Raw genomic sequence first — 15889 nt, 5'->3', positions numbered from 1 at the left:
TACCCCATGTGTGGGGGTAAACCACTGTTTGGGCACACGTCGGGGCTCAGAAGGGAAGTAGTGACTTTTGAAATGCAGACTTTGATGGAATGGTCTGCGGGCGTCACATTGCGTTTGCAGAGCCCCTGGTGTGCCTAAACAGTAGAAACCCCCCACAAGTGACCCCATTTTAGAAACTAGACCCCCCAAGGAACTTATCTAGATATGTGGTGAGCACTTTGAACCCCCAAGTGCTTCACAGACGTTTACAACGCAGAGCCGTGAAAATAAAAAATCATTTTTCTTTCCTCAAAAATGATGTTTTAGCAAGCATTTCTTTATTTTCACAAGGGTAACAGGAAAAATTGGACCCCAGTAATTGTTGCGCAGTTTGTCCTGAGTATGCTGGTACCCCATATGTGGGGGTAAACCACTGTTTGGGTGCACGTCGGGGCTCGGAAGTGAGGGAGCACCATTTGACTTTTTGAATACAAGATTGGCTGGAATCAATGGTGGCGCCATGTTGCGTTTGGAGACCCCCTGATGTGCCTAAACAGTGGAAACCCCTCAATTCTACCTCCAACACTAACCCCAACACACCCCTAACCCTAATCCCAACTGTAGCCGTAACCCTAATCACAACCCTAACCCCAACACACCCGTAACCCCAACACACCCCTAACCACAACCCTAATTCCAACCCAACCCTAGCCCTAAGGCTATGTGCCAACGTTGCGGATTCGTATGAGATTTTTCAGCACCATTTTTGAAAAATCCGCGGGTAAAAGGCACTGCGTTTTACCTGCGGATTTACCGCGGATTTCCAGTGTTTTTTGTCCGAATTTCACCTGCGGATTCCTATTGAGGAACAGGTGTAAAACGCTGCGGAATCCGCACAAAGAATTGACATGCTGCGGAAAATACAACGCAGCGTTCCCGCGCGGTATTTTCCCACCATGGGCACAGCGGATTTGGCTTTCCATATGTTTACATGGTACTGTAAACCTGATGGAACACTGCTGCGGATCCGCAGCGGCCAATCCGCACCGTGTGCACATAGCCTAATTCTAAAGGTATGTGCACACTGCGGAAAACGCTGCAGATCCGCAGCAGTTTCCCATGAGTTTACAGTTCAATGTAGACCTATGGGAAACAAAAATCGCTGTACACATGCTGCAGAAAAACTGCACGGAAACGCAGCAGTTTACATTCCGCAGCATGTCACTTCTTTCTGCGGATTCCGCAGCGGTTTTACAACTGCTCAAATAGAAAATCGCAATTGTAAAACCGCAGTGAAATGCGCAGAAAAAACATGGTAAATCCGCCATAAATCCGCAGCGGTTTAGCACTGCGGATTTATCAAATCCTCTGCGGAAAAATCCGCAGAGGACCAGAATACGTGTGCACATACCGAAACCCTAACCCTACCCCTAACCCTAACCCTAACCCTACCCCTAACCCTACCCCTAGTTCTTACCCCAACCTTAGTGGGAAAAAAAAAATATATATTTTTTATTGTCCCTACCTATGGGGGTGACAAGGGGGGGGGGGGGGGTCATTTACTTTTTTTTTTATTTTGATCACTGAGATACGTTATATCTCAGTGATCAAAATTCACTCTGGAACGAATCTGCCGGCTGGCAGATTCGGCGGGCGCACTGCACATGCGCCCGCCATTTTGGAAGATGGCGGCGCCCAGGAAAGAAGACGGACGGTCCCCGGGAGGCCAGATAAGTATAAGGGGGGGGGGGGGCGTCGGAGCACGGGGGGGTGGATCGGTACACGGGGGGGGTGGATTGGAGCACGGGGGGGGGGGAATCGCTGTGCGGGGGGGGATCGGAGTGCGGGGGGGGGGTTGATTGGAGCACGGGGGGTGTGATTGGAGCATGGGGGGAGCGGGCAGGAGGACGGGGGAGCGGAGCACAGGACCGAGGGGAGCGGACCACAGATCGGGGGGCTGAGGGGGCGATCGGTGGGGTGGGGGCACATTAGTGTTTCCAGCCATGGCCGATGATATTGCAGCATCGGCCATGGCTGGATTGTAATATTTCACCATTTTTGTAGGTGAAATATTACAAATCGCTCTGATTGGCAGTTTCACTTTCAACAGCCAATCAGAGCGATCGTAGCCACGAGGGGGTGAAGCCACCCCCCTGGGCTAAACTACCACTCCGCCTGTCCCTGCAGATCGGGTGAAATGGGAGTTAACCCTTTCACCCGATCTGCAGGGACGCGATCTTTCCATGACGCATATGCTGCGTCATGGGTCGGAATGGCACCGACTTTCATGACGCAGCGTATGCGTCAAAGGTCGGGAAGGGGTTAATATCAGCTCACAGCAATAAACTTAGCCTTTTCTGGTTATTAAAATGGGCGACCCCCCCAAAAAAAGATGACGTAGGGTCTCCCCTATCATTAATAACCAGTAAAGGCTAGGCAGGCAGCTGTGGGCGGATATTAATAGCCTACGAAGGGACCATGAATATTGGCTCCCTCCCAGACTAAAAACATCAGCTCACAGCGTTGACATGAGTTAGTAATGGGGGCGTCGTATAGACACCTTTCCATTACTGACCTTGGGGCTTGATGTCACCTTACAATCACCTGACAATACAAAGGTGACATCAATCACGCCATACTATCACCCCACTTTCCACCGCACCAGGGCAAGTGGGAAGAGCAAGGTTAAGTGCCACAACTGGCGCATCTTATGGATGTGCCATTTCTGGGGTGACTGACAGCTGATTTTTTTTTTAGTCTGGGAGGTGGGCAGTATCCATTGCCCCTTCCTAGGCTATTAATATCAGCACGCAGCTGTCTGCCTAGCCTTTTGATGGTTATTATAGGGGAGACCCTACATGATTTTTTTGGGGGGTCCCCCATTTTAATAACCATGGAAGGTTAAGTATTCAGCTGCAAGCTGATAATATTAGTCTCGGAAGCTCCATGGGTATTTCTCCCTTGACTGGCTATAAACATCTGCCCCCACCTGTCCACTATCCCTCTGCTGGTTAATAAAACATCGGGGGATCACACGCCTTATTTTTTTAGAAAATAATTTAGTAAGTAAAATAATACATGTACAGTAAACTAGACAAGCACTGTACTAATTATATATGGATTGACATCTTTATATCTATCTAGTCTGTGTGTATATCTATTTTCATTGGGTCACGCTGTGATTTTACTGTACGCGGCAGATGAATTGACGGCTTTTCAAAGGACATTGATGCGTAAAAATCGGATGGCACTCACATGGTTCGAGTGCCGTGCAATTTTCTTTTAATCCCATCCATAGACTTGCATTGGTAAGTCTCGTCCAAGATACGCGCACAATCGTAGTATGCTCTGATATTTTTCATCCCGATCTGAGCAGAGAAAAAAAAGCAGATGAGCAGTGGCTCGTAGATTAGCATTAGTCAAAGTGCAATCCAATTTTTTAGCGAGTTGCACTTGTCCGTTTTCCTCACAGATGAGTGTGAACCCTATCAGCTCCGTGAAGATAGGTATCCAGTGTTTATTCTGTAGTATATCCGTTGTATCACGTTGTATTGTGTTATACCACATTGTATCACCTTGTGTTGTATCACCTTGTATCACACTGTATCGCACTGTATTATGTTGAACCACATTGTATCACCTTCTGTTGTATCTATTACTTTGTATCACATTCTGTTTTGTGGTACCACATTGTATCACACTGTATTATGTTGTATTACGTTGTATCACATCTCTCTGCAGTTTATGGTGGATTATACTGAACTTCAGAATAAGTCACTTATGATAGAAAATGCTTATATTTCCCCAAATTTAGCAGTGAAATCTTCTCGCCCAGTACTCCCGCATTGTAAATTTGCTGACGACCTTGTGAAATGCACTTTATTTTGTGACCCCTTTGCTCGGTTCCTTGTATGTCCCGTATATTTCTCCGTCCCTGCAGATATGCTACATAATGCATGGACTGAATAGTCACTGACTTCATATAGAGGTGAGCCAACAGTGGCCTTTAAGAGGAGGAGGCCGGGGCTTGGTGTGATCTGTGGCAGCGGTAAAGGGTTATCTGGGTGTTTTGTTGAGCTGGGTTCTGTGTTGTGGGTGCCTGTCCTGGCGGCTGCCCCTCTCATGGTGGCAGTGCTGTGTTTGCAGGGGGCAGAACTCTTCTTAATGAGCAGCTCTTTAATCTGCAGATGTTGGACGGTGGGAGGTCCTTGTCTGGGCTTGGCTGGGGACTTATCTGATTCCTCTTGTCACACACATCTCCTCCAGGAAACCTGCACATGGTATATAGCCATCAGCTGGTGGCTTTAACCCCTGCCTGCACTCTTGGAATTCACCCCAGGTCAGACAGCAGCTAATACCAAGAGGCATCATTTGTCACCCTTGTAGGGAGCTGTGGTTTAGATCTGCGGAGCCTGCGCCCCTGGGTGACCCTGGGTAAGTCTGTCACCTCTCAGTGATGATTATCTGCACACCGCTCACATGGGTTCCCTCTAATCACCAATTTCTACTTGAAATCTATTGTCTTAGAAGAGGAAGCTGAACTGATCAGTTGTCAGAAACTTTGAGCAGTTCTTGGGTTTACTGACAAGTTAGGAAGCAGCACCGTGACAGTGAGCGTGCGCCGCGTCCTGACAACAGGTACAGTACAGGGAGATTTGTTCTTGGGGTGTCAGTGGGACGCTCCTTACACCTCCCTGTAGTGTGATTCCTCCATTGTGTTGGTCTCATGCAGGCGTACAGCTCTGGTGGGCTTCAGGCGATGGCTTGTCACATGGTCCAGGGAAAATCCCATAATGTGCGCAGGAAGAGTTTCCTGGGAGTCGCTGTATACTCGTCACAATGTATCAGCTCAGTACTGACAGGTGTAGTGATAGCATGCTGTGCCAGTAACATATACTATTCTCAGACCTGTACTTCACCTATAACCTGTGCTTTAACAATGGAAGAAGCAGCTGTCTTCTGTGCTTCTAGACCTAGATATCGAGGACAGTAAACGTTTTGTCAATTTTGGATTAATTTTTTTAATAACTGATATAGGATTATTAGAATATGATGGGGAGAACTGCAGATAACGGAGATAAAGACGGTCATAGACACAAAATGACTTATATTAATCAGGGGAGATAAGCGGCAGCCAAACTCATCATACGTTTATTAACCGAGTCAATTGCTATCCGTATTTGGGAAACCTCTTGAAATGTAGCTAATGTATCGGTTATTTGTGAGTTAAGAGTATTCCCATCTCCTACATTTATGCCATATTCACTAGTTATACAATAGATGGGTGAACCACCAATGGGACCTGTATTTATATTGAGAATTGTCCCTCTCGTCAGTGCAGCAATGGTCAGCATTCGCATACAGACGTATCGGGGCAGATGGGATAGAGGGGGAGAGGTCCTCTCTTCACAATTCCATTTTCATACTCAAAGTGGAAAATGGCTACAAAGTAGTGTGTATGTGCAATAATAATAATAATAATAATAATAATTTTATTTATATAGCGCCAACATATTCCGCAGCGCTTTACAAATTATAGAGGGGACTTGTACAGACAATAAACATTACATCATAACAGAAATACAGTTCAAAACAGATACCAGGAGGAGTGAGGGCCCTGCTCGCAAGCTTACAAACTATGAGGAAAAGGGGAGACACGAGAGGTGGATGGTAACAATTGCTTTAGTTATTCGGACCAGCTATAGTGTAAGGCTCAGGTGTTCATGTAAAGCTGCATGAACCAGTTACCTGCCTAAGTATGTAGCAGTACAGACACAGAGGGCTAATACTGCATAAAGTGTATGAGAACATGATGCGAGGAACCTTTTTTTTTTTTTATTATAAATAGGCCACACAGGGATCGTTAGGTTAATGCATTGAGGCGGTAGGCCAGTCTGAACAAATGAGTTTTTAGGGCACGCTTAAAACTGTGGGGATTGGGGATTAATCGTATTAACCTAGGTAGTGCAATGCTTTATTTCCCCTGTGGGGGCGCTGTTGGAACCTTAAACACCTACTGCCAGGTGGGGTTGATCACTTTGCAATAAACTTATTGTTGAGACCTTCTCACCAGGAAGGATTGTTCTAGTGGAGCTTCTGGAGTTGTCTTCATTACCCTAGGTTCAGACAGTCATACTAAACCTCTACCAGCCCACGCTACGTGGAGGTGACTGGCTCTGTGGTGTTAGTCACATAGCGGATGGATGCAGGAGCTGCCTTATATTTACATGTGGTCTGTATATTGGACCAAAGTAGTGCGTGCTGGGATCCCCCCCATACAGACTGTTGGTCCATGTGGAAAGTCATCCATGTGCACATTGTCTATAAAAGGTGCATGTGTGGACTGTGGTGCACATGGACAGCAGATGTTGCCATAAGGTGGCTCAGTGGTTAGCACAGCAGCCTTGCAGTTCTGGAGTCCTGGGTTCAAATCCCACCAAGGACAACATCTGCACGGAGTCTGTATGTTCTCCCCATGTTTCTGTGGGTTTTCTTTGGATGCTCTAGTTTCCTCCTATACTTTAAAGACATACTGATAGGGAATCTAGATTGTGAGCCCCAATGGGGACAGCGCCGATAATAGCTGTAAAGCAATGTGGAATTAATGGTGCTATGTAATCGAGTAAAATACAAATAAATATATACATAGAGAGCTTTCCTGCACTGCAGTGGAGACTGGTAACCAAGATAACAAGCATGGAGGTGACCTTGTCCTGTTGAAAATGTGATCTGACCTGCAGGAAGCTGGCTATAGAGCAGGCGGGACTGATCAGATGGGTGAACAGCTCTGTGGGAAAAGCCTCAGTAAAACTTGCCTTTTATACCTTATTGTATGGATGAGTCCAGTGGGTGGTTCTTCTTGGTGATTGACAGGCTTACCAGTATGACTGTGCTTGCTGAGATAGCTGTCAATCACTATTAGGACCGCCCACTGGACTCATACTGACAAACACAAGGGATCTCAAAGAATAAAGCACATCTGCTACTGAATCTTTTTGAGCAAGCTACGATATCATTCTGCTCTACTTTTCTATACCACAATGCTGTCTGCACATCGGACTCGGTACAATGTGACCTGTTCTATTTAAATAATAACATTGAAATCCCTCCTTTCTTGAGAACATTTTTTAATAAGATTAAAATTTCAAAGTTGCTTGTTTTTACAAGCACTTTGCAATTTTACCCATTATTAATGATAAGGCAACCAATTTAAGTCTTTGAAGCTGCTGCATAGTCTCTACCTACTTAATGGGACCTCTTACCCAGGCTGACCATATGTAGTACACGGAAATGCACCGAAAGGGGCAGCTTGGGTGTCTCTGGCCAATGTGCATGTGGTGTCCCACCCATTTAATGCAAGTGGCAGATGTCAAGGGAAAGAAGTGTTTCACCCGAGTGGTTCGGGGGTAGTGCTCATGCTCCTCCGTGTAGGATGTCTGTCCCTGCACTGACACCTGCTGATGTTTACACTCCGCAGCCAATTAGAGGAGGCCGGGGAGGGAGAGAGCAGCCTGCCGTCCAATGATAATGCAGGGGGTGTGTCTCAGACCACCAGAGACTCCTGTAAACCTTGTAGCTACATTTCCATCACTGACTCTGACTACTGTCTCCTTCCCCACCATCCTGTAGAATGTAAGCCCGCAAGGGCAGGGTCCTCGCCCCTCTGTATCAGTCTGCCATTGTTAGTTTGCTTACTGTAAGTGATATCTGTAATTTGTATGTCACCCCTTCTCATGTACAGCACCATGGAATCAATGCTGCTATATTAATAAATAATAATAATACCTTAATGGAGCTGAGGCAAAGCTCAGCCAAACCCCTGGATCTCTGTGGAATAAATAGGTGAGGAGCTCTAGGTAGTGACCTACTTATCCCGACTGATAGCACATTATCGCCGATGTGACTTCCATATTGGCGGTCAGGTACAGGAGCGCTGATCATGAAGAAGGGATGGTATTGCCGGTCTCGCCACCTTGAATAGGTAAAGTAAGAGTGTGCACACCTTCACCCCTCTCTACACCTGTACATTGTTGTTACGGGGCGCTGGGTCAGTGAGTGGGTCCGTAAGCTGTTGTCATGGGAACAAACAGCAAATGGGAACTGAATGTTGTTACCGCTTGTTCTGGCCTTCTGGGTGATCGTCAGTCACAATAGAGCGCAACCTTGAGGAAACACGCCGCCATTCACATGTCGCACTAAGGTAGACTGGGGAGGGAGCGCAGGGTGACGAGAGGTCGCTGCCAGAGCAGACATGACACACGGGAGGGGCGGAGCACTGAAGGCCAATAACCCAATATTATACCAATTGATGGTTTTGTGGGATTTAAAGGGAACATGACACCCAAAGATAAGAAGAATCTAATGCCAAGGAAGTAGCGAAGCGACCAGATCATGAAGCAAGAAGTGTCTTGTGGCTCAAACAAAAAAAATCCTGTCCCTTTTTTGCCCTCAGTGAAGTGGAAATGCTGCACCTTAGGGGTCCAAGACAGGCTGGTTGCTATGGACTTTCTGCTTGACTACCCCATTTACAGGCCTGCAGTTGTCAGGCAGCGCATACATGACGACCAGTCTGAACTGAAGATTAGTGGAGGAATGGTTTTGTGCTTAGGGCCGGTCCACACCAGACGGTAAAGCTGCAGATTTGTAGAATATACGATTTGTCAATTCTTGTGGCGGATTTCACTAAGCGCAGCCGGTCTCCATCCCTGTAGAGTACTTGCCTGGAGGAGCTCCCGCTCTGAGCTGATGGTCAGCTGCTCACTCCTAGGTTTTCTAGAAATGGATTTCCACTACTTTCTAACCAATTTTCCGTAGAAAAAAATGTTTTACTTATTTTTTTTGTTCTTTTAAGTTCTGGAGGTAAACATAAATTGGAGCGTTGATCTGTTTTTTTCAGGCACAGTTTAGTGTCCACATTCACCACAGATACTACAGTGTGGCCCATGCTATAGATTCCAGTCTCGGCCATAAGGGATGATCTGTAAGTTGTCCCTGTGACGATACATCCCTGGCCGTCACTTATTCACAGGCGAATGCTATCTATTGCTCTTTGTCAGCCATTGCAGGCTGGGGAGAGGCTGTGTGACATCCATGTGTGACAGACATTGTATACCACTGCCAACCTTTTATAACATAGGGTGAGCGATTACACACTGTGCCAAATCCACAGCATAATGAGGAAACCATTAGCCGAGTCATGACCGTGTGTGACTTCAGTGTAGATAGTGGGACGTGTCGCAGAGAAAAGCTGAACACATGGAGACATTGTCTGGAGGTATGCGATATAGGGTAAGCTCCTGGGCATGCTGCAACTTGTAGTCTACAGCTCCTCTCCTGCTGAGCACAACCTCCATCATACGCAGGGAGAAGCAGCAGCCGCTCTTTTATCTGACAACATCCAGTGAGACATATGGATGGATGTCACCGTGAACCTCGCTTTTCTGTATATTTGCATTTATGAATATAAGCGCCAGCTGTCACTTTCTTTCCCTGGCTGGGATGTCATTAATATCATTATCGCGCCTCTAGCGACCATGTCTTAGGAAGAAGCACCATTTCCAGATCATAAAGGAATATCCACATATGGCAGATTTATTGGAGACATTTTTGCAAATGCCTCATTCATTGTAGCCAAGTTTGCAGAAATCCACGCACCCACTGCAGAACCGGCCCCATTTACATGTATGGAAAGGATTCTCCATTTCCATGTAATCTTTCCTGCATGCTTTACAGTGCAGCTCTGCTTACTCAGATTGGCTGCTATGTGTTAGCACAAGCTCAGCGGGGATTTGTGCTGAGTGGATTTCCACTACAGCAAAGACTGTAAAAATGATGTTTGCTGAAAAATAAAGATGGCCATCAGTAAGGGGAGGCACACTGATTCATTCACTCATGAGTTTCTGTAGTTTTTGTTTTGTGGTTTCTACTGATGTAGAACACAAAACCAAGGTAAAAATGTACTAATTGGCCACATGGCACTTCAGGGGTGATCCTGGAGGGGGCAGGGCGATGCTTAATGAGTGGACCTGTCTTATGTTTGTTGTAGGGCAGCAATGACCTGTTCTCTGAGAGGAAGAGTCAGGAATAGAAGGGTTTTAGGGTTAGAGGCTCCTGGCAATTTGTGTAATTGACCCCCTGCTCGCTGAACGTTACCTGGGGCCAACCTGCAGCCTTAGTAAAGCTCAGCAATTACCAGGACGTGACTTTATGAAAATGAATTCTCAAGTTATTCACAGCGGCCATGAGCGGGTACTAAACATTCATGAGGGTCTCACTAGTCTGGTACATTTCTGATGGAGTTATAGTGATGGTGTCCACAAGGAGAAGTTTGGGGTTTCCTACTAATGTACCGTAACCTTCTATAATAGTTTGTGTCTTATGGTGCAGAACTTGGAGCGGTCAGCATTTTTTCTCACGCCGTCGCCGCCATTTTTCCTATTCTGTACTTTGATCATGAACCTATAATGCACCTCCTATGCATAAGTACTAGCGCCTGATATCATCTCATTGCTATGGAGACCTCTCTTTCCAAGATAGGAGGATTAAAGGTGTTGTCCGACAGTAAGATATATATTTCTTTGCATAGATTGACTACAAAGAATAGACATTATTTAGTCATTTTAAAAAAAAATGTATTCGTATAAAATAGGGTGATGACTGTAAGAAGGGTGTTGACAAAGTATGGCCGGAATGTGGCACCACAACTGCACACAGGTAAAGTATTAGACAATAATAATAGCTCAGGAGTTCAGAGTGTGGCTAAATTATCCCTAGAAATATAAGTAGTGGATAGTACCTATTTTGTACAGAGGAAGACACCAACACGGCGATATCCAGAGATATGTATAGCAATGTGAGGGATATTACAATTGACAAAGCAGTCCTATGGAGGACATGATTTACCTGGAGGTTGCGGTGCCACCACCCCAACATGCGTTTTGGCCAAAGTGCCTCTCCCAGATTATTATTATTATAATCCATGCCTTAAAGAAAGAATAAAAACATTTTCTTTTCAGACAACCCCTTTAAGGGTATATTCCCAATGGCGGACCCTCTGCAGAGTTTCTGTAGTCTAAAAACCACACTAAAAGTTTGCTGCTGAGTTTTAGTCCATTAAAAGATGATACTACCATTGCGCACAGTGGATTTTCACATTGTCAAATACGCAGTGGAAAGTGCTACATATAAACCCCCATGATCCCTGATGACTGCGCTAAGGATGAACTGTAGACTACAGCCTGTAGTTACACCAGAAGAGAAGATTGTGAAACGGAGCGCTGATGAGCGCACATATATTTTCTGTATGTGCTCTGGCTGCATGGGATTGCACTGCACAATAGGGGCAAACTTTTGCTGAATGTTTTACATTATTTCCCCTTTTATAAGGCTCATTGTCCTGACGAGAGGAAGGCTTCATGTATGGGCTGTAATGCCATCTCTGGAGGGGCACAGGGCACACGGTTGGGCATCTGTGTTCCCAATTTGCAGATTTGAGGTGTCAGACCGTGTGACAGTAACTGATATGTTTTCGTGGAGAGACCACCGTGTGGAGGGATGGGGTTAGAAGGTCTGGGCCTCGGCTTGCCCCGCTCTATTTACCCAACAGCACAAGTCTCCGGCTTATTTATCACGACCCAGAACTCGGGATGCTTTCTAGAGACATGTTCCCAGCTGTGAACTCTCCACTCCTCATTAGGGGCCTGAGACCCGGCAATGCATCACTGGTAACCAGATCTGAAACCTCGCTGGTTACATGTGGTGATGGCCTGAGGACTGCGCTGAGCTTTTACAACATCACTGTGCAGGTTTCCGATATATTGGGCTGGGTTTTTTTTTTGCAATAATTTGGACCATCGGCTCACACTCGAGGTTGTCACTGTTCGTGGTACTTGTTGTTAGCAGCACACGACTCCACATGAGTTCCTATGAATTATATCTGTACAGGAACGAGACGGCTCATTCCTACAGGCGTCTGGGAACCTTTTGCCTGTCTCCATGGAAACGCCGCCTCATTACATCTACAATAGCCCCGACAATGATTGCAACTTCTTTGTGCTGCTGTGCGGATTCTGGGATTTCTCTTCAAGTACAAAGTTATGAATACACAAATGTGCCTTCTGAGAAATAAGACGCCATTACAGTTCCCAAGGAGGGTTGTCACCTAGGACAGGAGCAAAATCAAGCCAAGGTAAAACCCTCCACTCCATTCAGGAGATTGGAAAAGCAGGGTGACGTCCACGGTAACATTACAGGTCCCATGGAGGTTGTCGTGCAGAGATTTAGGATGCTTGGATGTAACGAGGCAGATTTGATATCCACAAGAGCCGTCACACAAATATTTGAGAAATAGAATTTGGAATAACTTGAAAAAGAAGAATGACTCCATTCTAAGGCTATGTGCACACGATGCGGGTTTGCTGCGGATCCGCAGCTGATTTTACCGCTCAGAAACGCTGCAGATCCGCACTGTGATGTACAGTATAATGTTAGTCTATGGAAAAAAAAAAAAAGCTGTGCAGATGGTGCAGAAAAATCAGTGCGGAATTGCTGCGGATTTCAAAGAATTGCCAGTCACTTCTTTTGTGCGGATCTGCAGCGGTTCTGCACCCCTCCATGTTAAAACTCTGCAGTGGCCCAAAACCGCTGAAAATCCGCACAAAATCCGCATCAATTCTGCATAAATACCGCTGCAAATCCGCGGCTGCGGATTCTGCCAGGAGATGCGGATTTTGTGCAGAAAATTCTGCACCTCTTTTCCTACGTGTGCACATACCCTTAAGATCAGGGCCCATTTTATCATTGGTGGATTTTTTTGTCTTGTGGTTGATGTTTTTTTGCACCAAGTTCATCAACATGGTGCATATGATTCATTAATTTTGCACAAAGTAACTAACGTTATTTTTTTTCTCCATAACTGTTTTTGTGACTTTTTATTTTTGCAAAATATCCTATATATAATATTTCTGACCTGCATAGACTCACTTTATGCATTGGCTCGGTCATACTGGACTTGCTTGCATCATTTAGGCTGCATGACGCAACAACCCCCATGTAAAACGATTGCAAATTATTTATTTTTAATGAATACAATAAAAAAAAGAAAAAGTACAAAAGCTGGACGGAATCTTTTCTCCTCCTAACCATGGTTTCCAAACCTCCTGAAACATCGATCCCCTGGACGACCAATGATCTCACAAGTAGACCAATGTGGTGATCCAGGCTTCAAATTAGAGTGCCAAGATATGTAGAAAATGGTGCTGGACCGTTCTGTGATATTTAATTATTAATTACATTTCTGCACACAACTGGAATCTTGTTCAGCTTCATGTGGCCAGATATATCCTCCAGGGAAGGTTCTGTGTGGGTAAGATTGTGCTCAGCTACTGGCGGGATATCCAAGCGCATTCTCCAGAAGTAAGCTGAGATCACGGCTGACGAGAAGTGCAATTCCTGAAGCCGGACATTCTGGAGACCATCGCCAACTGGAGATGGAATAAGGAAGCTGGAACATCTCCCTGACCACCTTACACAACATGGATCACTTCGTTGAGTTTCTAAATTGGCTCCGTAAACGCAAACACTGAGCAACCAGGTTATGCAAGCAAACATAGGAAAGCAAATAGAAGTTACAAAAATAATGACAGATAGTGAAGGCCACACAGGGAAATTAAATCAAAGTCTTGGCGGTCATGTATCTGGCTATCCACTGTGAAAAAAAAAATGTAAGTAAAGCAGGATACATGGCATCTAAGGAAGGGATCATATGAAACCTACTGGCGCAAAGGAAAAATGCAGCAGTCCCTCTGTGGCGATATTCGCACAACATGTTTTACTTGCAGATTTCAGTGCTGATTCATCAACTCAAATACACGCACGATCTGTGTGTAAATCAGGCAGAGAATTCATGGAAAACATTAGGATCAAATGAAAGTTGGGTAAATCCTAGTTCAGACTCCTGGCAGTGCAAACTGCACATTTATGTCTCCTCTGCAACAGAAATCCTGCGTCAGCCGAACTTACTGCACAATGTGAACTGTCTGGTATCAGCTTTTATCTTTAAAACTTAAAAAACAAAAGGGACCTCTGAAAAGTGAGAGCTAGAATCTGGTTGCAATGGGCAATGTTTCCGCTTTTCCTTTGCAGCAGTTTTGATAACTTGTCTGTGCTTACTCGCCAGTCACAGGATATTCAGCCAGCGTCATCGTCATCGGTCCTGGCTCTACATGTTCAGGTGTTTTCACAGGCGTCAGTCATTGTGTCACAGATCCGTGTTGTAAGTGTTGCCTACATTCACACTTCCTGTTTTCTGCCCGCTCTCACGTCATGTCCCTTCCTTTATAAACCTGTGGTTAATACATGCTGATGACTAAATGTCACCAAAACTAATGTGGCTGGAAAATGCAAAAGGGCAAAACGGATCTACCCTCATGTAGCAATTCCACTGGTGGTTAGCACTTCAGTCTCATGTCATTCACAAGCGAAAGGAGACAGCAGCGACCAACCACTTGGCACATCCCTCCAAAAAGCCACTGAAAAGATTTCAATAATCAAGGTGGAAGGGTGACAAAATGATGGTGTCTGTAGCCAACAGTTAGTCATTGCATGTCATCAGGATAGTGTAACCTCCGAAGAGCAAGATCTCTCATCTGGGCAGCAGAACACAGCCGGAAATCATAGGTAAGCAAGAAGCAGGGGACGTGGACTAACATATGACTGCAGGATCAGACTACACATGGGTTGTTTGTAGTCTGTAACCATGGAGACACACAGCTCTACTTTGTAGCTGTATACATATGACCACTATTGAATGAAGACTAGCGAGAAAGAAAAATTAGTTGCGAAAATACACATCCCATTTAACTTATGGAAGCAACTGTTGCAGGTTGTAATAGTGCGACATTGTGTTTAACAGAGGATGTGCAGTTTTGTGTCATTCTCTTAGAAACTTAGGAAAGGCTCGGGAGGATTGATCACGCTGGGCGTGGAAGGGTTAACATCTAATTCTTATGGTGCTGTATATTCGTTACCACCTACAGGGATGGAGTCAAAGAACTAGCCATGACGTTGTTATGAAATGAGTATAAATAGCGCAGGGATCTCCGGACTCAGGCTCGTCAGTGTGTGGGTCGCCCGCTAGGTGACGATGACAGGCTTCAAAGTGTAGAACGTCAGATATTACTCAGATCAGTGATGCCTTAGAATAGGGAACAAGTCTGATAGTACGAGACCTTTCCCAATATCTGGTGTACTTGGCAATGGCTAGAAAGTCTTAGGAAGAAGATGGAGACTCTGAATTGAATGTTAGTAAATACAATGAGCTGATACAATATAGGCGGCTACCGGAGCCGCGAGTCAGGGCACCTTGGTGGTACACAGTGCTGTGAGCATGCCCACCTGCAGCACACTGGCGTTATTATCACACTGGTATGTAATATGGTTTTCTGTCTGCCATGTCTGTAGGGTAGGATGAAGGGCTTTTATGCCGGAATATGACTGATTTGCCATTGACCAGTGCAATCAATGGCTCTTACCAGGTTGAATTCTGGTCATACGATGAGGCTCCTGAAAGATGGGGTAAAGGGTAAATTCTGGAAATCCATGTGGCTGCAATGTTCATTATTAATGAGTGCAGTGTAAATTGTTCCATCAAACCGGATTAGTCATTTGTGTAACGACTTGTGGTGAGAACATCATGTATAATTAATGCCGGCTTGTTTTTACCATGCGCTGCAAACAGGATGGGAATAGATGGGAAACCTAGTGATGGGTGAGACGCCCTGTGACTTGCACATCAGCTGATGAAAAGCAGTCCCTGTACATCATTACTGTATGTGGTGCAAAAAGCCAAGAACCGGCCCATAATGTAGCTCCGCGTAAAAGGCTTTTCTGTATAGTTGGAATTTGTGTTTCA

The 15889-nt window shown here is 45.4% G+C and overlaps 1 protein-coding gene across 4 annotated transcripts in view; it reads left to right on the top strand.

Annotated features, from left to right (window-relative positions):
• RXRA (retinoid X receptor alpha) overlaps positions 1–15889 on the top strand; it is a 268856-nt gene that overhangs the window by 183087 nt on the left and 69880 nt on the right. Inside the window, exon 1 of one of the 4 annotated variants that reach the window (XM_069747492.1) lies at positions 4226–4413. The exons of the other annotated variants lie outside the window; for them this stretch is intronic. The gene's annotated coding sequence lies outside the window, so the exon portion shown is untranslated. Of the gene's footprint in view, positions 1–4225; positions 4414–15889 lie in introns of those variants that run through there. 4 annotated transcript variants of the gene reach the window in all.

This window comes from Ranitomeya imitator, chromosome 2 (assembly GCF_032444005.1).
Source record: "Ranitomeya imitator isolate aRanImi1 chromosome 2, aRanImi1.pri, whole genome shotgun sequence".
Taxonomy (NCBI): Eukaryota; Metazoa; Chordata; class Amphibia; order Anura; family Dendrobatidae; genus Ranitomeya; species Ranitomeya imitator.
This window is presented reverse-complemented; position numbering and strand designations above follow the sequence as displayed.